Source organism: Balaenoptera physalus, assembly GCF_965194825.1.
Source record: "Balaenoptera physalus genome assembly, chromosome: 15".
In the NCBI taxonomy this organism is placed as follows: Eukaryota; Metazoa; Chordata; class Mammalia; order Artiodactyla; family Balaenopteridae; genus Balaenoptera; species Balaenoptera physalus.
The window spans coordinates 22703494-22730516 of record NC_138894.1 but is presented as its reverse complement, the minus strand read 5'-3'; the positions used below and the strand labels follow the sequence as shown (position 1 = coordinate 22730516).

General features: G+C 36.7%; 1 protein-coding gene across 1 annotated transcript in view; it reads left to right on the top strand.

Moving 5' to 3' along the window:
* The window catches only part of CTNNA2 (catenin alpha 2), a 1185886-nt gene that overhangs the window by 92644 nt on the left and 1066219 nt on the right, over positions 1-27023 (top strand). The gene's annotated exons all lie outside the window — the stretch shown is intronic.

Genomic DNA, 27023 nt, shown 5'->3' with positions numbered 1-27023 from the left:
AAAAGAAGGCCTTTTATTTCAGACATACAAAAGCTAAAAGAAACCAATATTTAGCCCATCACTAAAAGGCATGACAAATATGTACGTCAGCATGAAGGAAAAAAACACCAGAAAAAAAAATATATCAAAATAAATGAAGGGCAAGGAAAATGGTAGCCATAAGGGTAAATACTCAAGAAATTTTTTTCTTATTAAATCTCTTCAAAAAAAAATCATTGAATATTTAAACAAAAATAATAAAAATGTAGTATAATTAGTAAATATGTGAAAGTAAAATGTGTACCAATTGCATAGAGTCCATGAGAATACACATGAATATACATGTGTTGTAAGATTCTTATACTATACGCAGAATTATATAGAATAACTTTCATGTGGACTGTGATAAGTTGAAGGAAAATGCTGTAAATCCTAAAGCAGTCTCTGAAATAATCAAGCAGTGCTAACAAACCAATGAAGAAAGTGAAGTATTGGGTTGGCCAAAAAGTTCGTTCAGGTTTTTCTGAATGTTACAGAAAAACCTGAACGAACTTTTTGGCCAACCTAATACAATCATAAAAAGTAGTCAGTCGATCCAGAAAAAGGCATAAAAATACATTAAAAGGGAACAAAGAATGAATGGGACAAAGAAAACAAATAGCATGATCATAGACTTACATTTAATTGTAACAACAGTGACATTGAATATAGATAATTTAAAACTCCCCAATTAGGCAGACTATCAGATTATAGATTAAAACAACACTTAATTATATGCTTCATACAAGAAACATACTTTAAAGGCTTAAAATTAAAAGAATGGAAAAAGTTATACCATGCTAACACTAATCAAAAGAAAATTAGAATGACTGTATCAGAAAAAGTAGGTTTCGGAGCCAATAATATTACTAGGGATAAAGAAGTTCATTTCATTATAATATGGGGATCAAAAGGGAGTTATGACCATAAATATGCACCTAATAAAAAAGCATCAAAATATATGAATCAAAAACTAAGGGAACTCCAAGGAGAAACAAACAAATCTACATTACAATCAGAATTCTCAGTATTCTAATGGATAGAATGAGTAGACAGAAAGTCCATAAGGACATAGAAGACTTGGACAACACTGTCATTCAACTGGACCTAACTGACATTTATAGGACATTTCACTCAAAAACAGCAGAATATACAGTTTTTTTCAAGTGCACATGGATCATTTACCAAGGTAGTCCATATTGTGGTACATAAATCTCAATGAATTCAAAAGAATTCCAGGCATAAATTAATTAGTAATTTAATTAAAATAAGTTAATTAATAAGTATGTTTCTGGCAATAATATAATTAAATTAAAAATCAATAACAAAGAAATCTGGAAAATTCCCCAAATATTGAGAAACTAAATACATGTCTATGTATTCCATGAGTCAAATACCAACTTCTTAGGGACATTTTAAAATGTTTTAAACAGGAACTGTGAAACACACAACAAACAAAAATTTGTGGAATGCCTCTAAAGTCAAACTTAGAGAGGAAATTCCCAGCACTCCACACATATCAGAAAAGAGAAATACCTCAAATTAATTGCCTCAGTTTTCAATTTAAGAAACTAGGAAAAAAGGGCAAAGTAAACCCAGTGTAAGCAAAAGAAATGACATAATAAAGGTCAGAATGGAAGTCAGTGAAATGGAAAACAAAAACAATAGAAAAAAATTAGTGGAAACAGAAGCAGGTTCTTTGAAAAGTTTGATAAACTTGTAAACCTCTAGCCAGACTTAAAAGGAAAAATTAAAAAAAAAATATTAGTGTAACAAGCATCAGAGTGGTTTAATTGCTAACAGGTCTACAGGTATAAAATGATACTAAGGAAATATTTTGAACAATTTTATGCCAAATAAGTTGGACAATATAAATGAAATGGATAAATTCCTTGAAGGACACAAACTACCAAAGCTCAGTTAAGAAGAAATAGATAACCTGAATAATCTGCTATTTAAACTTTTATTTTGTATTTAGAAATCTTCCCACAAATATATCTCCAGGTCCTCTGGCTTCATTGTTGAAATCTACCAAACATGTAAGGAAGAAATAATACCAGTTCTACATAACTCTCATCGAAAACTGAAGAGATGGTAGTAATTCCTGTCTCATTCTATGTGGTCAGTATTAGCCTGATACTAAATTTTCAGATGAAAATATCATAAGGAAGAAAAAAACAGAACCATATTTTTCATGAACATAGATACAAAAGGCTAATTACAGTTCACCAAATTGAATTCAACCAAATATAAAAATGAGAGTACGTCCTACCAACTAGGATTTATCCCTGGAATGCAAAGGTGACTTACTATTCAGAAATCAATCTGCGTAATCATAATAACTCATTAAAGCAAAGCCATGTGATCACCTCAATCAATATAGAAAAGATATTTGAAAATCATATCCATTTTTATAAAACTTTCAGTAAACTAGGAATAGAGGAAAATTCCTCAACTTGATAATGAGCATCTACATAAAACCTATAGCAAACAAAAATTAAATGGTAAAGAACTGACGAATATGAATACATTTTTCTCCAGATCAAGAATAAGATACTATGTGTGCTCTCACCACTTCTATTTAACACTGTACTGGAGGATCTAGCCAGTGTAGTTAGGCAAGAAAAAGAAATGAAAGATACCCAGATTGGGAAAAGAATTAATCTGGATAAAATGTGATTGTCTATGAAGGAAGTGTGATGGGATCTACACGGAATCTAACAAGTGAGTTGAGCAAGGTTGTAGGATATAAAAAAAAATTTACTAGCAATGAAAAATCAGAAATTGATATTTAGAAATGAATATCATTTGTAATAGCATCAAAACATATCACTTACTTAGAGATAAACATGACAAAAAATGTGCAGGATCTGTACACTAAAAACTGCAAAACTTTACTGAGAGAAATCAAAGATCTAAGGAAATAAACTCTGGGTCAAAATACTCAATATTATTAAGATGTTAATTCTCAAATTAGAGTTGCCAGATAAAATGCAGGACACCCACTTAAGTTTAAATTTAATGCAACAATTGAAAGTTTTAGAATAAGTGTATCCCTTTCTGTGTTTTTATTTACTAAATCTGTCAACAGTTCAGGGGATTGATTCTACACAATCCCAATAAAAATCCCAGTAGGATTTTTGGTAAAAATTAGCAAAATTATGTAAAAATAACTTATTCTAAAATTCATGCTGAAATTCCAAGGATCCAGAAGAACCAAAATAACTTTGAAAAGATAGAGCAATGTTAGGGGAATAACAATTTGTGACTTCAAGTCTTATTATAAAGGTACAGACAGTAATGAAGACAATGCAGTATTGATATCAATATGGACAAGTGGATCAGAGTAGGAAAACAAAGTCCAGAGATAGACCAACACATATATGGTTAAGTGATTTTGACAAATGTACATACGCAGCTCTTTGGAGAATCAATAGTCTTTTCAATAAATGGTGCTAGAACATTCAGAAATCTGTATACCGAAATATCTTCAGTCTGTGACTCGCACTCTGTAACAAAATTAATTTAAAATGGAATATAGTCTGAATATAAAACCTAAAACTCTAAAACTTCTAGAAGGAAACATAGGAGAAAAATCTTTGTGAACTTAGATACAACACAAAAAGTGCAATCCATGAAACAAATCAATAAATTGGGAATTCATCAAAAGTAAAAAAAAATTTGAAAGGAATTGTTATGGCTGCCAGCCATATATTGGAAGATAATCTTTGCAAATTATATATCTGACAATGGACTTGTATCTAGAACATATTTGGAACTCTCGATAATAAGAAATAATAATAAAAGAAATAAATCAATTTTAAAGTGGACAAAAAATTTGAAGACTTAAAAAAAAGATATAAAAATGGCAAATAAGCACATGAAAATAAATTCAAAATTTTTGTCATTAGGGATATGCAAATCAATATCACAATGTGATATATACTATTCAAGTAGCTAAAATTAAAAAGACTAATCATGCAGTGTTTTTGTAAGGATGTGCGATAACTTGAACTCTCATACACTGCTGCTGGGAAAGTGAAATAGTAAAATCACTTAGAAAGCAGTTTGCCAGTTCTTAAAAAGTTAAACATACACTACCATATGTCTATGCAAAGATTTTCAAGTGCTTGTTTATAGCAGCTTTTTCTATAATAGCCAAAATTAGAAATCAGTCTAATGTCCATCAACAGGAGAATGGATAAACAAATTGTGGTACAAGCCTGTAATGGAATCCTACTCAGCAATTATAATGTGTGAACTAAGGTACAAACAACATGTATGCATCTCAAGATAATTATGCAGAATGAAAGAAGATATGCTTCCATTTATATAAAATTCTAGAAATTGTCAAGTAACTTTTGACAGAGAATGTGTCAGTGATTGTCTAGGTAGAAGGGGTAGGGATGGAAATGGGAGAGAGGGAGGAAATTATAAAGGAGCAGAAGAAAGTTTTGGCGGTGACAGCTATGTTTATAATCTTGCTTGTGGTTATGGTTTCACATATGCCACAACTTAGCAAATTGTAGACTTTGAATATGTGCATTTATACCTGAATAAAGCTGTTAACATGAAAAATAGTGGATACAATATGACTCTGAAGAACCAGTAACACCGGCACATAAAACAATAACCTGGATTTATATGTATCCAACATAGACATATCTCAAAAATATAATAACTGCAAATGAATACATATAGTATACCATTTATGTATATAACTTAAATATGTAAGTTTTAATTAAGCAGAACCATGATCTGCATGCCTAATGAATACATAGGTGTCCACTGAGTTAAGGAAATCATTTGCTATAAAATATGGGGTCAATACACACCAACTGAAGCGAGAGGTCACTCCTGGAAAGGAGCGAGAAGAGATGGGATGAAGCTTTAGTTGTTTTGAAATAATTCTTTTTAAAAAATATATTTAAAAATTTGGCACACTGTTGATTAGCTGTTTTGAGGGTGAGAACATAGATAAGCTTCTATTCTGTTAATGTCTGTCCTTTTTGTAAGTCTGGCTCGGTTCACAGGTAACAGCCATCCAACAACCTGCGTGAAGACCTGTGCACCGAGGGCCCTTTGCCCGGAGCGTTTGATGCCCAGTGAAGAAGGGAAGGGCTGCCCCTGCCTTCAGGGAGCCGCTCATCTAGGGAGGAGAAAGACATTAAGTACAGAATTAAACAGACAATTATTCAGTTAAATTTGTGAAAAGCGCTGTAAAAGTGAAGTACAGGTGTTGTGAGATCATATATTGGGGGTACCTAATGTCCGGAGGTCAGAAAAAGCTTCTATGAATTGGCAAGATGTCCACAGTGAGGTAAGGCGGAATAGTCTTAGGCGGTGGGGCTGCAGGTGGGGCTGCAGTGAGATACGTGGCTCGAAGTTCTGGAGAGCGAATTTGAAGAGGGACTCGCAACTGTGTTCGTTCACATAACCGTTTCCACAGTTAGTCTTTTTTTGACATTTAATTCACTGTAGTAAAAGAGGCATAAACCTTGATGTTATTAAGAATGTGTTTTTCATTTTTTCAATTGAATTGTACAAATCAATGATATAAATAACTATTCACACTTTTAAATTAGGTTAATTCCGATTTTTGTCGTTATGAGTTAATCATGGATTAAAAATCAGTATATTGACATGGGAAGGCTGATGGTGTGTCACTTATGTTACCTCTCTCCCATGTAGTAGATTTCTCCTAGATGCCAAAGTTTAACTGGTTGCTTGAACCCTGAAAAACAGGCCAAGTTTTCACCTACAGTGCAGAAAATGTTATTCCAGGATGCTTTACAGTCAGCACATTTTCCATGGTGCCAATGTGGTGATCGTAGCAACTGTTTGATTATTTCAAAAACATGTTCAGGGTTGAGTAGACAGTACTGGTAGAACAAATGTATCCTGAGTGCAATATTCCATATTTCAGAGACTGGCCCAAATGGTCATTCTTCCCTGAATACCTTCTGACTAATCCAAATCAGACCAAGATATACAATGTAGCACACATTTCATATTTGCTTTACTGGTAACTAAGGGGGAAGCTGTTTAGATTTTAATAAATACTGACCTCAAATACTTTTGAACAGCAGTTTCTAAATCAGAATCCGTGGCTTGTTTTTGTGGGGGACATGGTTGTTTTTATTGTTAGGTAGACTGTTTTAATAACAAACCAGTGTGTGAGCACCTGCTTTATATTATGTCTTGCCTCATTAGTGTAGAGGCAACCCACACTTTGTGGTACCAATGATTCACTATTAGGATGCAATACAGTACACTATTTAAAAAGATGTTTCTTTAAAAAGATAAGTGAGGATTTCACATTGAATGTTAACTTACACTTGTTTCAAGGAAAAAAATGTATTCAGATTACTCTTAAACAAGTTCTGTTGCTTGACTTAAATTAGTGGGGATGAGAGCATGGAATAAAGAGAGCATTTGCTTTATTTTTAAAAATGATTTAGGCCTAATATCAATAGAAAAATAACCTAGCAATTTAAAGAATGAATCAAATTTGGAAAATGTTAAGAAGATCTGATGGATTACCCATTTTAACTGTCAGTACAGAAAATTGTTATTTAAGTTCTCTTTTGTTACATTTGCTGTGAAGCATTTAAATTGAGGAAGTCATGGATCTAGGGTTCATAAAAATGAAAATTTAAATCCTTGGATCAGAAGTTAATCTTCATATTCTTATTAAAGATTTGTGAGAATGGCCGATTTCTATTTATATGATTTGTGTAGTATTGTTTTCCTAAATTTGTAAGCATGGCAAAAGAATGTAAAATATCCACATTTTAAGAAACATTCTTATGTAAAAATTAATTAAAAAATTAAATTTTATTAATTAATTTATTATTATTTATTATTATTTATATTATTATTTATTATTAATTTATTTTTTATTAAAAATTAAATTAAAAAATAATAAATTTCATTGGACTACAATGGCATTTGTTAGTGATTCAAATTAATTTTACATGATTTTGCATCTTTAAACCATCATGATATACTACTCGTTTTGCTTGGGAGTTGACTTCAATAGATTTCATCACAAATTCTGAAAGCAATTTTGGTAATGCTCTAGTTGGCCACCCAATTTTGCTAAGATGAACACATCCACCATTATGTTAACACTGTCTAATGTTTAGACCAAAAAATGCTGTTTACACACGTGCTGAGTCATATCTCCTTTTAAGAATAAGAATGTGTGGTCAAGCTTCAACCTACGAAGTTATATCAGCCTTACAAATTTTTCTGGGCTTATTTATCACCCTGCTGTTTTCAGTAAGACTGTTTTGAAACTTTCAGAAAGTGTACATAACATGGTTCCTGTTTGGGGTGTCACAGTCCTTTTTTTAAATAGGAAGAGATAGCTACAAGTTTCAGAGGTAGTTCTAATACCTTTAGTCAACAGCCTATATAATTCTTGGTGTAAAAAAAAAAATAGACAATATAACAATAGTTGAATCTGATCTGCTGTGTTCAAGACAAACTTCCTGTGCTTGCTTCCCTGTATTTTAGGTAGTATATCATGTGGTTGGCTTTTACTTTAAATACTTTAAATAACAATTAAAGACCAGATGATAGAGAGGGATTATGATTGATAATAGTAAAAGCTAACATTTATCAGGGGCTTAATTACTATGCACCATATTTTTTTTAAGCAGTATACTTGGATTATCCAGTTTGATCTCCACAACAACCTCATGATAACGGCACTATTATTGCCAGCTCATTTTATCATTGGGAAATGAAATATAGTCAGGTTAAATAACTTGCTCTAGGTCTGTGAGCTATCACAAGCAGGATCTGGATTCAAACAAGAGCAAGCAGTCTAATAATTGCACAGCCTACCCTCTCCACACGAGGCTGTACTGCTGCTGATCAGCACCTTAGTTTTGTGAAGCTCTAGTACTAAGCAAATGTACTGAGTTCATTAAATATACATTACTGTAAATGAGATGACTTGGTAGCTAGATGTAGGCTAAATCCCACTTTTTGCCTATTCATATTTTTGCATTTTTCATGGTAAGTACAGGGTAGAGAATCCCATTTACTCTAAACCTTATGAGAAGAGAATGAACAAAATAGAGAGGTACTAAATTCAATTTAGCAAGCAATCTGCTCTTGAAATTGTTGTTTTGGGAGACCTAGGAATTCTTCCAAAAGATCTGACCAAGGAAATAATGCACAGAGATTGAAAATGAAACATATAATTGTGAGACTGATGATGGATGTATAGCATTAAAAAGTAAGCTGAATGTTAACAGCAATGTCTTCTCTACTCATATTTTATGTTGTACTATTTATTTCTACTGAGTCACAATATAAGGATAACCTGGTGTTGAAAAACAAGAAAATCGCAGTACATTCCATAGGTATTTTTTTTTCACTTTTATTGAGATATAATTGACATACAGCACTGTATAAGTTTAAGGTATACAGCATAATGATTTGACTTACATACATCATGAAATCATTATCACAGTAAGTTTAGTGAACATCGTCATCTCATATAGATACAAAATTAAAGAAAGAAAAAATATTTTTCCTTGTGGTGAAAACTCTTAGGATTTACCCTCTTAACAACTTTCATATATAACATACAGCAATGTTAATTATATTTACTGTGTTGTACATCACATCCCTAGTACTTATTTATCTTATAACTGGAAGTTTGTACCTTTTGACTGCCTTCATCCAGTTCCCCCTCCCCGACCCCTGACTGTGATAATCACAAATCTGATCTCTTTTTCTATGAGTTTGTTTTTGAAGTATAATTGACCTGCAACACTATGTTAGTTCCTGTTACACAGTGCAGTGATTTGATATTTCTGTACGTTTCAAAATGATCACCAGGGTAAGTCTAGTTATGTCACCATGCAAAGTTATCACATTGCTATTCACTATATTCCCCACACTGTACACTTCATACTCATGACTCATTTATTTTGCAACTGGAAGCTTGTACCTCTTAATCTCCCTCACCTATTTCTTTCTTCTTTCCACTATCTTCCTCTCTGGCAACCACCTCTTTCTTCTCTGTATCTATATCTGCTTATGTTATGTTATGTTTGTTCATTTGTTTTGTTTTTAGATTCCACATATAAGTGAAATTATATAGTATTTGTCTTTTTCTGACTTATTTCACTTAGCATCATACCCTCTAGGTCCATCCATGTTGTAGAAAATGGCAAGATTTCATTCTTTTTTATGGCTGAGTTATATATATATATATATATATATATATATATATACCACATCTTCTTTATCCATTCATTTATTGATGGGTAGTTAGGCTGCTTCCATATCTTAACTATTGTAAATAATGCTGCAGTGAACACAAGGATGCATATATCTTTTCGAATTAGTGTTTTTGTTTTCTTCAGATAAACACCCAGGAGTGGAATTGCTGGATCATATAGTAGTTCTATTTTTAATTTTTTGAAGTATCTCCCTACTGTTTTCCATAGTGGCTGCACCAATTTGCATTCCCACCAACAGTGTGAGGGTTCTCGTTTCTCCACGTCCTTTCCAACACTGTTATTTCTTGTCTTTTTGATGATAGCCATTCTGATAGGTGTGAGGTGATATCTCACTGTGGTTTTGATTCGCATCTCCCTGATGATTAGTCACATTGAGCATTTTTTTCATGTGCCTGTTGGCCACCTGTATGTCTTCTTTGGAAAAATGTCTGTTCAGATCCTCTGCTCATTTTTTAATTGGGTTGTTTGGGGTATTTTTTGATGTTGAGTTATGTGCATTCTTTGCATATTTTGGATATTGATCTCTTATTGGATACATCATTTGCAAATATATTCTCCCATTAAGTAGGTTGCCTTTTCATCTTGTTGATAGTTTCCTTCCCTGTGCAAAAGCATTTTAGTTTGACCTAGTCCCATTTGTTTATTTATGCTTTTGCTTCTCTTGCCTGAGGAGGACATATCCAAAAAAACTACTACTAAGACTGATACCAAAGAGCTTACTGCATATTTTTCTTCTAGAAGTTTTATGATTTTCAGGTCTTACATTTAAGTCTTTAATCCATTTTGAATTTATTTTTGTGCATGTTGTGAGAAAGTAGTCCAGTTTGATTCTTTTGCATGTAGCTGTCCAATTTTCCCAACACCATTTATTAAAGAGTCTGTCTTTCCCCCAATGTATATTCTTGTCTCCTTTGTCATAGATTAATTGCCCATGTAAGTGTGGCTTCATTTCTGGACTTAGAGGTATTTTTTGCATGTTTATTAACTAACCTGACTAGAAAGCACTTTGGATTATATTACGTGTATTCATTATTCTGAAATGTCCAAAGCTCTTGATCTAAAGATATAAAAATCTCGTTTTAATACTTGTAAGCATTTTCCTAGGAAGTGATTGGTTATAACAAATTCTGTCTCTGGGAAAGATTCCTGTTTTGTGGGGCCTAGAAAATATTCAACTTCAGGCCCTGATTACTCAAGAAAATGAATAAGAATTAGGAATATGAAAACAGGGAGAAATGTGGATATATATTTAGAATGAGAAAAAGTCACAACAAAATACAAATTTTAAAAGACTGATAAATATTACAAATGTCTCAAAATTCAGCAAACTTAATAATATTCTTACTAATGACCTAACTTATCAATATTATACTTTTTCCCACATTTTTGGCTGCATACCTTTTGATCACCTCTTCATGTGCAAAATTTTATAATATTTTCTATAGAAAAAATGAAATGATAATTCAGTCTTTCCTCTAGCATAGTTGATTGAGGTGTGTGTGTGTATAATTATTACCAGTTTAGAGAAGTATATTTTAGCTTTACAACTAATTCTTGATAAAGTTATATATAAATTTATGAGATTGTTTTTAAATTTGGGTAAACCTCTATCAGGTTTCTTTCATGTATAAGCTGTTAGATTTCAGGAGATTTCAAGGTTTCCTAAGCAGTGACTAATCCTAAATATTCTGATTTTATGACAGTCATTAGCCAGCTTGTGGCTGAAGAGAAAGCATATTTAGTGTTTTCTGTAGTATTTGTTGATGTCAATATTTTGTGTAAAATTATCAAGAAATTTAATGTTTTTCCAGCATGTCCATAATTCTGTCCTCTTCTTTAATTGGATTCTCAAATAACCAAAGTACCTGCTAATTACTTTTATTTGAATTTTTTTTTCTCTTAATAAAGTTAGCTTACGCATAATCTGACAAAGTTTGGTATAATTTATTTCTAAATGTCAGAATAGTTTCTTTTGACTTGATTCCATTGCTTATGTTTGTCACCTTTGTCCCATACCCATTAAATTTTCTCCTGAATATTCTTTGAGTTTTTCAAAAATGAATTCAAAGATGACTTAAACAGCTGACTTTTCTATACAAACAAATTGAGCCCATATGGCCCTCTTGCTTTACTGAAATATTCCAAGATTTAATTTACAGTGGAATACTTGAGCTTTATTAAATATTTCATTTCCATCAAAACAGTAATAAAAATATAGTGCATTTTAAATTATACATTCTCTGTTATATATTCTTGACATTCCTCTCCTGACAGGAGAGAACTGTTTTGCGGAGGTGGAAATGAAAACTGATCCTCTGTGTACAGGTTTACACCTCTGATGTTTGGAGGAATTTTCCCCAGACTAAGTTCTGATATTGTACATTTTAAACTTTGTTTCTCCTCCATTATCCACATATTTACACTTCTACACTATACACATATATGCTTCTGGACACAGTACATGTGCTTCTGTAAAGCACATTCCTATCAATCACTCTAAGATCTCTGGCCAAGTCCCTTCTTGTCACAGTGCCACTTGAGTTTGCCAAATGGATGGGAGGAGAATTCCTCATCTCTGCACTGTGAAAGGGGGTTGTGGGGCAATGTCTAACAGTCACTCAGCGATACATGCAGGTGACTCTGAGCCATGTCAATATATCCTATGACATCCAAACTAACTATACCCCTAACTCAACTTTCCCTTAGCCACATGCCAGAAACCCTGACCTTGCCATGCCCCTGCTATGAAGGGAAGAGGGACAGAGGGGAGCGGAGAGCTGAGTGGAAAGACATACGGACTGTGGCTACATTTGTGCTATAACATAACAGTTGACACATTGCAACAGAGACCTTATATCTCACAAAGTCGAAGATATTTACTTTCTGGCCCTTTATAGAAAAAGTTGGGCAGCCCTCGTCTAAACTATGCACTCATTAAAAATAATAAAATAGAATGATATTGTACACTTGTAATTATATCTTTGAGATATTGTTAGATTAAGAAAAATAAGTAGCTGAACAATATGCATAATGGAAATATTTTGGAATACCCTCTTCATCTCCAAATCATTACATATTTATGATTTCTAAGGAGACCTAGATATGGAGGAGGTACAACAGAATGTGAACAGTGATTGTTTGTGGGCATGAAATTTAAAGAATGGCAGGTACTTTTAAATTAACTCTTTGGTTTCTGAATGCAGTGTTCAATATGTTCAATGGTTAGTTTCTGTTGCAATTAACATATATTACTATTAACGTTTAAAGTAGAATTAATTAAAAAATAAAATCTTACCATTGTAAAAAATAACAATGACCAAGCTGTTGCCCTCCTACTCTACCATCTATCTACCAATTGCCTACTTAACCACCTATTCATATCTGCCTGCATTTCAGTTTCCTGCATCCCAAAGCTTCCTCTTGGTTCCCTTTTCTTTTTGCCTAATAAATATTTCAGTGAGAGTCTTTATATTTCCAAAAAGGCCTTACATTTTCCATCACTCTAGAATGAGAATTTAACTCATTAGTAAAATGCTTGATTGGTGGTTATATCCCCTATGTAATTTGTAATTATTATTCCATTGTCCTTTGGAATCTGTCATTTCTTCCTTCTCCCTTCCAAATAGCATCTAATATTTTTCTTTTTCCCTTGGTATTCTGAAGTCCCCACATTCTCTATCTAGGAATAAAAATATTTTCTTTCTCATCTATTATAGTAAGTCAGTAAAATTCTCAGCCATTATCTCTTCAGGAAGTACTTCACCAATATGTCTTTCTTTCTTAGTTTTTGGAATTCCTATTAGGCTTATATGGGATCTGCTTAATATATTCTCTTTTAACTTTCTTCATTATTTTTCATAGATTGATCTCTCTATGCTTTTTTTCCTTTACTTTCTCTTTAGTTTTGTATTTATCCAGTCTACTTCATTAATGTTTACATTTTTCATTTTCAGATTTTTATGTTTAATATAAATATAATATAATATAATCAAGCTGTATCTGACTCTTTTTTTTTTTTTTTTTTTTTTTTTAACATCTTTATTGAAGTATAATTGCCTTACAATGGTGTGTTAGCTTCTGCTTTATAACAAAGTGAATCAGTTATACATATACAATATGTTCCCATTTCTCTTCCCTCTTGCATCTCCCTCCCTCCCACCCTCCCCATCCCATCCCTCTAGATGGTCACAAAGCACCGAGCTGATCTCCCTGTGCTATGCGGCTGCTTCCCACTAGTTATCTATTTTACATTTGGTAGTGTATATATGTCCATGACACTCTCTTACCCTGTCACATCTCACCCCACCCCCTCCCCATATCCTCAAGTCCATTCTCTAGTAGGTCTGTGTCTTTATTCCCGTCTTGCCACTAGGTTCTTCATGGCCTTTTTTTTTTTTTTTTTTTTTTTTTCCCTTAGATTCCGTATATATGTGTTAGCATACTGTATTTGTTTTTCTCTTTCTGACTTACTTCACTCTGTATGACAGACTCTAACTCCATCCACCTCATTACAAATACCTCCATTTCATTTCTTTTTATGGCTGAGTAATATTCCATTGTATATATGTGCCACATCTTCTTTATCCATTCATCTGTCGATGGACATTTAGATTGCTTCCATGTCCTGGCTATTGTAAATAGAGCTGCAATGAACATTTTGGTACATGACTCTTTTTGACCTATGGTTTTCTCAGGGTATATGCCCAGTAGTGGGATTGCTGGGTCGTATGGTAGTTCTATTTGTAGTTTTTTAAGGAACCTCCATACTGTTCTCCATAGTGGCTGTATCAATTTACATTCCCACCAACAGTGCAAGAGTGTTCCCTTTCCTCCACACCCTCTCCAGCATTTATTGTTTCTAGATTTTTTGATGATGGCCATTCTGACCGGTGTGAGATGATATCTCATTGTAGTTTTGATTTGCATTTCTCTAATGATTAATGATGTTGAGCATTCTTTCATGTGTCTGTAGGCCATCTGTATATCTTCTTTGGAGAAATGTCTATTTAGGTCTTCGGCCCATTTTTGGATTGGGTTGTTCGTTTTTTTGTTATTGAGCTGCATGAGCTGCTTGTAAATCTTGGAGATTAATCCTTTGTCAGTTGCTTCATTTGCAAATATTTTCTCCCATTCTGATGGTTGTCTTTTGGTCTTGTTTATGGTTTCCTTTGCTGTGCAAAAGCTTTTAAGTTTCATTAGGTCCCATTTGTTTATTTGTGTTTTTATTTCCATTTCTCTGGGAGCTGGGTCAAAAAGAATCTTGCTGTGATGTATGTCATAGAGTGTTCTGCCTATGTTTTCCTCTAAGAGTTTGATAGTGTCTGCCCTTACACTTAGGTCTTTAATCCATTTTGAGTTTATTTTTGTGCATGGTGTCAGGGAGTGTTCTATTTTCATACTTTTACATGTACCTGTCCAATTTTCCCAGCACCACTTATTGAAGAGGCTGTCTTTTCTCCACTGTATATGCTTGCCTCCTTTATCAAAAATAAGGTTCCCATATGTGTGTGGGTTTATCTCTGGGCTTTCTATCCTGTTCCATTGATCTATATTTCTGTTTTTGTGCCAGTACCAAACTGTCTTGATTACTGAAGCTTTGTAATATAGTCTGAAGTCAGGGAGCCTGATTCCCCCAGCTCCATTTTTCGTTCTCAAGATTGCTTTGGCTATTCGGGGTCTTTTGTGTTTCCATACAAATTGTGAAATTTTTTGTTCTAGTTCTGTGAAAAATGCCAGTGGTAGTTTGATAGGGATTGCATTGAATCTGTAGATTGCTTTGGGTAGTAGAGTCATTTTCACAATGTTGATTCTTCCAATCCAGGAACATGGTATATCTCTCCATCTATTTGTATCATCTTTAATTTCTTTAATCAGTGTCTTATAATTTTCTGCATACAGGTCTTTTGTCTCCTTAGGTAGGTTTATTCCTAGATATTTTATTCTTTTTGTTGCAATGGTAAATGGGAGTGTTTTCTTAATTTCACTTTCAGATTTTTCATCATTAGTGTATAGAAATGCAAGAGATTTCTGTGCATTAATTTTGTATCCTGCTACTTTACCAAATTCATTGATTAGCTCTAGGAGTTTTCTGGTAGCATCTTTAGGATTCTCTATGTATAGTATCATGTCATCTGCAAATAGTGACAGTTTTACTTCTTCTTTTCCGATTTGGATTCCTTTTATTTCTTTGTCTTCTCTGATTGCTGTGGCTAACACTTCCAAAACTATGTTGAATAATAGTGGTGAGAGTGGGCAACCTTGTCTTGCTCCTGATCTTAGTGGAAATGGTTTCAGTTTTTCACCATTGAGGACAATGTTGGCTGTGGGTTTGTCATATATGGCCTTTATTATGTTGAGGAAAGTTCCCTCTATGCCTACTTTCTGCAGGGCTTTTATCATAAATGGGTGTTGAATTTTGTCGAAAGCTTTCTCTGCATCTATTGAGATGATCATATGGTTTTTCTCCTTCAGTTTGTTAATATGATGTATCACATTGATTGATTTGCGTATATTGAAGAATCCTTGCATTCCTGGGATAAACCCCACTTGATCATGGTGTATGATCCTTTTAATGTGCTGTTGGATTCTGTTTGCTAGTATTTTGTTGAGGATTTTTGCATCTATGTTCATCAGTGATATTGGCCTGTAGTTTTCTTTCTTTGTGACATCTTTGTCTGGTTTTGGTATCAGGGTGATGGTGGCCTCGTAGAATGAGTTTGGGAGTGTTCCTCCCTCTGCAATATTTTGGAAGAGTTTGAGAAGGATAGGTGTTAGCTCTTCTCTAAATGTTTGATAGAATTCACCTGTGAAGCCATCTGGTCCTGGGCTTTTGTTTGTTGGAAGGTTTTTAATCACAGTTTCAATTTCAGTGCTTGTGATTGGTCTGTTCATATTTTCTATTTCTTCCTGGTTCAGTCTCGGCAGTTTGTGCCTTTCTAAGAATCTGTCCATTTCTTCCAGGTTGTCCATTTTATTGGCATAGAGTTGCTTGTAGTAATCTCTCATGATCTTTTGTATTTCTGCAGTGTCAGTGGTTACTTCTCCTTTTTCATTTCTAATTCTATTGATCTGAGTCTTCTCCCTTTTTCTCTTGATGAGTCTGGCTAATGGTTTATCAATTTTGTTTATCTTCTCAAAGAACCAGCTTTTAGTTTCATTGATTTTTGCTATTGTTTCCTTCATTTCTTTTTCATTTATTTCTGACCTGATCTTTATAATTTCTTTCCTTCTGCTGGCTTTGGGGTTTTTTTGTTCTTCTTTCTCTAATTGCTTTAGGTGCAAGGTTAGGTTGTTTATTCGAGATGTTTCCTGTTTCTTGAGGTAGGCTTGTATTGCTATAAACTTCCCTCTTAGCACTGCTTTTGCTGCGTCCCATAGGTTTTGGGTCGTCGTATCTCCATTGTCATTTGTTTCTAGGTATTTTTTGATTTCCCCTTTGATTTCTTCAGTGATCACTTCGTTATTAAGTAATGTATTGTGTAGCCTCCATGTGTTTGTATTTTTTACAGGTCTTTTCCTGTAATTGATATCTAGTCTCATAGCGTTGTGGTCGGAAAAGATACTTGATACTATTTCAATTTTCTTAAATTTACCAAGGCTTGATTTGTGACCCAAGATATGATCTATCCTGGAGAATGTTCCATGAGCACTTGAGAAAAATGTGTATTCTGTTGTTTTTGGATGGAATGTCCTATAAATATCAATTAAGTCTATCTTGTTTAATGTATCATTTAAAGCTTGTGTTTCCTTATTTATTTTCATTTTGGATGATCTGTCCATTGGTGAGAGTGGGGTGTTAAAGTCCCCTACTATGATTGTGTTGCTGTCGATGTCCCCTTTTATGGCTGTTAGTATTTGCCTTATGTATTGAGGTGCTCTTTTGTTGGGTGCATAAATATTTACAATTGTTATACCTTCCTCTTGTATCGATCCCTTGATCATTATATAGTGTCCTTCTTTGTCTCTTGTAATAGTCTTTATTTTAAAGTCTATTTTGTCTGATATGAGAATTGCTACTCCAGCTTTCTTTTGATTTCCATTTGCATGGAATATCTTTTTCCATCCCCTCACTTTCAGTCTATATGTGTCTCTAGGTCTGAAGTGGGTCTCTTGTAGACAGCATATATATGGGTCTTGTTTTTGTATCCATTCAGCCAGCCTGTGTCTTTTGGTGGGAGCATTTAATCCATTTACATTCAAGGTAATTATCGATATGTATGTTCCTATTCCCATTTTCTTAAATGTTTTGGGTTTGTTATTGTAGGTGTTTTCCTTCTCTTGTGTTTCTTGCCTAGAGAAGTTCCTTTAGCATTTGTTGTAAAGCTGGTTTGGTGGTGCTGAACTCTCTCAGCTTTTGCTTGTCTGTAAAGGTTTTAATTTCTCCATCGAATCTGAATGAGATCCTTGCTGGGTAGTGTAATCTTGGTTGCAGGTTTTTCTCCTTCATCACTTTAAGTATATCCTGCCACTCCCTTCTGGCTTGCAGAGTTTCTGCTGAAAGATCAGATGTTAACCTTATGGGGATTCCCTTGTGTGTTATTTGTTTTTTTTCCCTTGCTGCCTTTAATATGTTTTCCTTATATTTAATTTTTGATAGTTTGATTAATATGTGTCTTGGTGTGTTTCTCCTTGGGTTTATCCTGTATGGGACTCTCTGTGCTTCCAGGACTTGATTAACTATTTCCTTTCCCATATTAGGGAAGTTTTCAACTATAATCTCTTCAAATATCTTCTCAGTCCCTTTCTTTTTCTCTTCTTCTTCTGGGACCCCTATAATTCGAATGTTGGCGCGTTTAATGTTGTCCCAGAGGTCTCTGAGACTGTCCTCAGTTCTTTTCATTCTTTTTTCTTTATCCTGCTCTGCAGTAGTTATTTCCACCATTTTATCTTCCAGGTCACTTATCCTTTCTTCTGCCTCAGTTATTCTGCTATTGATCCCATCTAGAGTATTTTTAATTTCATTTATTGTGGTTTTCATCATTGCTTGGTTCCTCTTTAGTTCTTCTACGTCCTTGTTAAATGTTTCTTGCATTTTGTCTATTCTATTTCCAAGATTTTGGATCATCCTTACTATCATTATTCTGAATTCTTTTTCAGGTAGACTACCTATTTCCTCTTCATTTGTTAAGTCTGGTATGTTCTGACCCTGCTCCTTCATCTGCTGTGTGTTTTTCTGTCGTCTCATTTTGCTTATCTTACTGTGTTTGGGGTCTCCTTTTCACAGGCTGCAGGTTCGTAGTTCCTGTTGTTTTTGGTATCTGTCCCCAGTGGCTAAGGTTGGTTCAGTGGGTTGTGTAGGCTTCCTGGTGGAGGGAACTAGTGCCTGAGCTCTGGTGGATGAGGTTGGCTCTTGTCTTTCTGGTGGGCACGTCCACGTCTGGTGGTGTATTTTGGGGTGTCTGTGGCCTTATTATGATTTTAGGCAGCCTCTCTGCTAATGGATGGGGCTGTGTTCCTGTCTTGCTAGTTGTTTGGCATAGGGTGTCCAGCACTGTAGCTTGTTGGTCGTTGAGTGAAGCTGGGTCTTGATGTTGAGATGGAGATCTCTGAGAGATTTTTGCCGTTTGGTATTACGTGAAGCTGGGAGGTCTCTTGTGGACCAGTGTCCTGAAGTTGGCTCTCCCACCTCAGAGGCACGGCCCTGATGCCTGGCTGGAGCACCAAGAGCCTTTCGTCCACACGGCTCAGAGTAGAAGGGAGAAAAAATAGAAAGAAAGAAAGAAAGAAAGAAAGAGGCTATAATATAGTGAAGTAAAATAAAGCTATTGTAAAGCAAAGCTATACAGACAAAATCGCACCCAGAAGCATATACATATACACTCACAAATAAAGGAAAAGGGGAAAAATTAATATATCCTGCTCCCAAAGTCCACCTCCTGAATTTGGGATGATTCGTTGTCTATTCAGGTATTCACCAGATGCAGGCACATCAAGTTGTTTGTGGAGTTTTAATCCTCTGCTTCTAAGGTTGCTGGGAGAGATTTCCCCTTATCTTCCCTGTTCGCACAGTTCCTGGGGTTCAGCTTTGGATTTGGACCCGCCTCTGCGTGTAGGTCGCCTGAGGGCGTCTATTCCCCGCACAGACAGGACGGGGTTAAAGGAGCAGCTGCTTCGGGGGCTCTGGCTCACTCAGGCCGCGGGGAGGGAGGTGTACAGAGGAGGCGGGGTGAGCCTGCGGCGGCCGAGGCCGGCGTGACGTTGCACCAGCCTGAGGCGGGCAGTGCGTTCTCCCGGGGAACTTGTCCCCGGATCACGGGACCCTGGCAGTGGCGGGCTGCACAGGCTCCCGGGAGGGGCGATGTGGAGAGTGACTTGTGCTCACACACAGGCTTTTTGGAGGCGGCAGCAGCAGCCCCAGCGTCTCACGCCCGTCTCTGGGGTCCGTGCTGATCGCCGCGGCTCACGCCTTTCTCTGGAGTTCGTTTAGGCGGCGCTCTGAATCCCCTCTCCTTGCGCGCCGCGAAACAAAGAGGCAAGAAAAAGTCCCTTGCCTCTTCGGCAGCTGCAGACTTTTTCCCGGTCTCCCTCCCAGCCAGCTGTTGTGCGCTAATCCCTTCAGGCTGTGTTCACGCTGCCAGCCCCAGTCCTCTCCCTGCGATCCAACCGAAACCGAAACCGGAGCCTCAGCTCCCAGCCCCGCCCGCCCCGGCGGGGGAGCAGACAAGCCTCTCGGGCTGGAGAGTGCTGCTCGGCGCCGAGCCTCTGTGCGGGAATCTCTCCGTTTTTCCCTCTGCGCCCCTGTTGCTGTGGGATCCGCGTTGGTAGCTGCGGCTCGCGCCCGTCTCTGAAGTTCGTTTAGGCAGCGCTCTGAATCCCCTCTCCTCGCGCACCAGGAAACAAAGAGGGAAGAAAAAGTCTCTTGCCTCTTCGGCAGCTGCAGACTTTTTCCCGGACTCCCTCTTGGCTAGCTGTGGTGCACTAACGCCTTCAGGCTGTGTTCACGCCGCCAACCCCAGTCCTCTCCCTGCGATCCGACCGAAGCCCGAGCCTCAGCTCCCAGCCCCGCCCGCCCCGGCGGGTGAGCAGACAAGCTTCTCGGGCTGGAGAGTGCTGCTCGGCGCCGAGCCTCCGTGCGGGAACCTCTCAGCTTTGCCCTCCGCACCCCTGTGGCTGCGCTCTCCTCCGTGGCTCCGAAGCTTCCCCCCTCTGCCACCCGCAGTCTCCGCCCGCTAAGGGGCTTCCTAGTGCGTGGAAATCTTTCCTCCTTCACGGCTCCCTCCCACTAGTGCAGGTGCCGTCCCTATTCTTTTGTCTCTGTTATTTCTTTTTTCTTTTGCCCTACCCAAGTACGGGGGGAGTTTCTTGCCTTTTTGGAGATCGGACGTTTTCTGCCAGTGTTCAGTGGGTGTTCTGTGGGAGCAGTTCCACGTGTAGATGTATTTCTACTGTATCTGTGGGAAGGAAGGTGATCTCCGCGTCTTACTCTTCCGCCATCTTCCCGAGGACCCTCTGTATCTGACTCTTATTCACCATTCTGCTAAAGAATTCATGGTTTTGCTTTATGTTTATTACTCCTTCCTTTATATTTCTAAGGGCTTTAAACATACTGTATATGTTTGGATGCATTTACAGATAGCAAAGAACTTGACCAATAGTGATAAAATCATTCAGCTTTATTGTTCAGGAATGAGACGTCTGGAGGAAAGCAGGCCAAGTTTGGCTAGGGACCCCATGAGGCCACCAGGGGCCCAGCTGCTTCTTGTGCTTCTTGCATCACTCCAGAGTGCTAGTTCCTCTTAGGGGTCAAAAAATGCCCGTCTCAACTCCTCTCCTGTTCTCATGTGAAAGTTGGTTTCAAAGCACAAAGTAAGGAGGATGGTGTCAAAAAGCTTTTTTTTTCTGTCCAATCAGAGAGGAAACTCTCTCCAGTTTTAGGCCCTTCATGTCCCTTTGATCAGAGCGAGGCCTGCACACACGACACACACAGACACACACCCTTAGACCAATGATTGGTAAACAAGAGGGAGTTAGGTAAGCCTTAAGCCTTAGGGATGTGCACCTAATGTCTGGGACATGGAGGAAAGGGGTGTGTTCTTTGGGCAACAGCCAATATGTCTGCCATGCGCTTATTTTAAAATCTTTTTCAGAAGATCCTATTTTGTTTGAATTTCCTCATAGGTGAGTTTTCCCAATGTATATTAAAATTTTTGCTTAAGATTTTGTCATATTTCCTTTCCCTTTTCTTTTCCCTGCAAGTATTCTTCTTTGTATGATAGTTAAAGGATTCCCTTCATCTGCCTAACTGGTTCAGAACCAGTTCTTAAGGGTGATGGTTTGGGGTTACTTTTCAGGTATGAAAATTTAATTCCTATGTCAATGGGAGGTTTAGTTTGCTGAGGAGAAAAAAGGAAAAAAAAAAAAAAAAGCCTAGGACTTTGGGATTAGTAAATGCACACTATTATATAGAGAATGGATAAACAACAAGGTCCTACTGTATAGCACAAGGAACTATATTCAGTGATATAATATCAGCCATTTAGTATCAGTGGAGCAGGCAACAGCAGCAGGGGTATTTTTCATGACACACCTATTGAAATGTGATGCTATATTCAAACACTTTCTTAATGACAACCATTCACCCACAATATTAAAGAGCCTCAAATAAGGTGTGGAAAAGAATATGGAAAATGATGTATACATATGTATAACTGAATCACTTTGCTGTAGAGCAGACATTAATGCATTATAAATCAACTATACTTGAATAAAATGAATTTTTAAAAAAAATGCCTGAGAGAAGCCTCTTAAACCCTGAAGACAGTGTATGCTCTTAAATGTTCTTTCATGTAAGTTCTGTAACATATGTTCCCTGAATGGGTCCCTCATCTTCCCTTCTTGTTTTTCTTCCCAAGTCTCTAGGACTTTGTATATTCCCTTCTTATTTCTGGACTCCAAAATTGCCATTCAGTAAATTAAGCCTTGAAGTTGGAGCAAGAGTTCATATAAGGGCCCATCCCTGTGTTAAACACTATGAAAGTTCCCAAGTGTTTCACTCACGGGCTAGACTTCCAGAGGCTCAGTTTGCAGCTGGAGAGAAGAGATGTGCACACAAAAATATGTAGATAAGCATTAAATGAAGAGTTCTGGCCACTGTACTCCATCAGGTTTGAAGAGAATGAGCACATGCTCTCCTTACCTGGTGATGAAAATTATAAAAGAAGAAGAAGGGCCCTGCCATGCCAGATCCTACACCAAGAGTGATAATTGGGTATCAGCTCCAGCTGTCCGAGGTTGTGCCCACAATAGCAATGCTAGCATGACTTGAGATCTCACTGCCTTAATAATTCCTGAAGAACAGATTGTTTACCCTTGGCTGCAATGGGCCCTGCTGACATTATTTATTGCAGTTTTCTAATTTTATTACTTTTCTAGTTTCCAAATAGTGATTTTCACTTTACGCCTTGAGTTGTTTTGACACAAGAGTTGAATCTCCAGATTTTAGAACACCTTATTTGAGGCTCCTTAATACTGTGGGTGAATGGTTGTCATTAAGAAAGTGTTTGAACATAGCATCACATTTCAACAGGTGTGTCATGAAAAATACCCCTGCTGCTGTTGCCTGCTTTACTGATATTAAATGCTTCAGACAGATTCTGCATCTCATAATGTCACTGACTTAAAAGCAGATGCATCTTACGTGAGAGCCAGAAAATTTGCACAGCAATACAGCACTTAACGGCAGACTTGAACATTTTCTTCCTTGCAGATAGGAGGTGTACTTATAAAGAAAGGAACGTAAAATTCTCTTTTTTACTGACTCACTTGATTTTCAGATTTTTAAAGCTTTTTTTGCAATTTAAATGGTAACAATCTACAATAAGTAACATGAGTAGGATGCTATGTGATTCTTTTCCTTAGTAAGTAAAAAACGATATTTTTTTCAGTGTGATGTGTTCTCAGTTGGCTTTGTCATTCTCTATACCCACAGCAGTAAAATGTTTGTAGCCAGGATTTGCAGAAAATCTATTTATGTCATTGTGTGTTTTAATATTCCTCACTAACTTCCATCACCCATTGATAATTTACAAACTCCTGATCACAGCCTATGAAGCCCACTCATTCCAGCCCCTTCCAGCTTTCTAACTTCTCACCTCAGTTGATCTGAGGTCATGGCTATGGCTTTGACCCTGACCCTGGACCTCCTTGAAGGCTGTGGCATGAGACCACTGAAGAACAGTGCTGTTGGCAGTGCCTACCAAAAATATATTGCCTGCCTGTTGCACTGTAATTTGTGAAAGGAGTATGGAATATTTGAATCACTAAATTTTTTTCTCATGATTCGACTGGAGTTATGGGTTTTGGTGAGGAAAACCACAGATGGGAAACAGTTGGAATAAAATCATGTTTACTTAATATAGATAAAGGTGGTTACCTATAGAAAGATATGTGTATATACCTGGGTTAGTGTACACATGCAGTTTTCCATTTTCTGATAGCTGAGAGGGCTTAGAAACAATGAGCATGCCAGCACTCAGAACTTGGTTTCTAATAAAATTCTCCAATAAAAGAAATCAGGACTCCTTTGAGAAATGACTGATCCTAGGTTTGAGCCAGAAATATACAACATGAGCCTCGAGTGTCTTAAAGTGCCAGAAAATAAGGGGAAAAAAAATCTAACTAAAGTGTTTCAAAATGGTGAAGGAATAAGACATGGAGATCACCTTCCTCGCCACAAATACATAAAAAATACATCGACATGTGGAACAACTTCTACAGAACACCTACTGAACACTGGCAGAAGACCTCAACTTCCCAAAAGGTAAGAAACTCCCCATGTACCTGGCCGTGTGGCTGACGGGGTCTTGGTGCTCCAGCCTGGTGTCAGGCCTGAGCCTCTGAGGTGGGAGAGCTGAGTTCAGGACATTGGACCACCAGAGACGTCTCGTCCCCATGTAATATCAGTAGACAGGAGATCTCCCAGAGATCTCCATCTCCACACTAAGACCCAGCTCCACTCAACAGCCAGCAAGCTCCAATGCTGGACACCGCATGCCAAACAACTAGCAAGACAGGAACACAACCCCACCCGTTAGCAGAGAGGCTGCGTAAAATCATAATAAGTTCACAGACACCACAAAACACACCACCAGACGCGGCCCTGCCCAACAGAAAAACAAGATCCAGCCCCATCCACCAGAACACAGGCACCAGTCCCCTCCACCAGGAAGCCTACACAACCCACTGAACCAACCTTACCCACTGGGGGCAGACACCAAAAACAACAGGAGCATGAACTTGCAGCCTGTGAAAAGGAGACCCCAAACACAGAAAGTTAAGCAAACTGAGAAGACAGAGAAATATGCAGCAGGTGAAGGAGCAAGGTAAAAACCCACCAGACCAAACAAATGAAGAGGAAATAGGCAGTCTACCTGAAAAAGAATTCACAGTAATGATAATAAAGATGATCCAAAACCTTGGAAATAGAATGGAGAATATACAAGAAATGTTTAACAAGGACCTAGAAGAACTAAAGAGCAAACAAAGAATGATGAACAACACAATAAATGAAATTAAAAATTCTCTAGAAGGAATCAATAGCAGAATAACTGAGGCAGAAAAACGGATAAGTGACCTGGAAGATAAAATAGTGGAAATAACTACTGCAGAGCAGAAAAAAGAAAAAAGAATGAAAAGAATTGAGGACAGACTCAGAGACCTCTGGGACAATATTAAACATACAAACATTTGAATTGTAGGGGTCCCAGAAGCAGAAGAAAAAAAGAAAGGGACTGAGAAAATATTTGAAGAGATTTTAGTTGAAATAGTCAGTGAAGTCCAGGAAGCACAGAGAGTCCCACACAGGATAAATCCAAGGAGAAACACGCCAAGACACATATTAATCAAACTATCAAAAATTAAATACAAAGAAAAAATATTAAAAGTGCTAAGGGAAAAGCAACAAATAACATACAAGGGAATCCCTATAAGGCTACCAACTGATCTTTCAGCGGAAACTCTGCAAGCCAGAAGGGAGTGGCAGGACATATTTAAAGTGATGAAAGGGAAAAACCTACAACCAAGATTACAGTACCCAGCAAGGATCTCATTCAGATTTGACAGAGAAATTAAAACCCTTACAGACAAGCAAAAGCTAAGAGAGTTCAGCACCACCAAACGAGCTTTACAACAAATGCTAAAGGAACTTCTCTAGGCAGGAATCACAAGAGAAGAAAAAGACCTACAATAACAAACCCAAAACAATTAAGAAAATGGTAATAAGAATATACATATCAATAATTACCTTAAATGTAAATGGATTAATGCTCCATCCAAAAGACATAGACTGCCTGAATGGATGCAAAAACAAGACCTGTGCATATGCTGTCTACAAGAGACCCACTTCAGACCTAGGGACACATACAGACTGAAAGTGAGGGGATGGAAAAAGATATTCTATGCAAATGGAAATCAAAAGAAAGCTGGGGTAGCAATTCTCATATTAGACAAAACCGACTTTAAAATAAAGACTATTACAAGAGACAAAGAAGGACACTACATAATGATCAAGAGATCAATCCAAGAGGAAGATATGACAATTGTAAATATTTATGCACCCAACATAGGAGCACCTCAATACATAAGGAAAATGCTAACAACCATAAAAGGGGAAATCAACAGTAACACAATCATAGTAGGGGACTTTGACACCCCACTGTCACCAATGAACAGATCATCCAAAATGAAAATAAATAAGGAAACACAAGCTTTAAATGATACATTAAACAAGATAGACTTAATTGATATTTATAGGACATTCCATCCAAAAACAACAGAATACAATTTCTTCTCAAGGGCTCATGGAACATTCTCCAGGATAGATCATATCTTGGGTCACAAATCAAGCCTTGGTAAATTTAAGAAAATTGAAATCTTATCAAGTATCTTTTCCGACCACAACACTATGAGACTACATATCAATTACAGGAAAAAACTGTAAAAAATACAAACACATGGAGGCTAAACAATATGCTACTAAATAACCAAGAGATCACTGAAGAAATCAAAGAGAAAATAAAAAAAAAATACCTAGAAACAAATGACAATGAAAACAGAACGACCCAAAACGTATGGGATGCAGCAAAAGCAGTTCTAAGAGGGAAGTTTATAGCAATACAATCCTACCTCAAGAGACAAGAAAAATCTCAAATAAGCAACCTAACCTTACACCTAAAGCAATTAGAGAAAGAAGAACAAAAGAAACCCAAAGTTAGCAGAAGGAAAGAAATCATGAAGATCAGATCAGAAATCAATGAAAAAGCAATGAAGGTAACAATAGCAAAGATCAATAAAGCTAAAAGCTCGTTCTTTGAGAAGGTAAACATAATTGAATAACCATTAGCCAGATTCATCAAGAAAAAAGGGAGGAGACTCTAATCAACATAATTAGAAATGAAAAAGAAGTAACAGCTGACACTGCAGAAATACAAAGGATCCTGAGAGATTACTGCAAGCAACTATATGCCAAAAAAATGGGCAACCTGGAAGAAATGGACAAATTCTTAGAAAAGTACAACCTTCTGAGACTGAACCAGGAAGAAATAGAAAACATAAACAGACCAATCACAAGCACTGAAATTGAAACTGTGATTAAAAATCTTCCAAACACAAGCCCAGTACCAGATGGCTTCACAAGCAAATTATATCAATCATTTAGAGAAGAGCTAACACCTATCTTTCTCAAACTCTTCCAAAATATAGCAGAGGGAAGAACACTCCCAAACTCATTCTATGAGTCTTCCA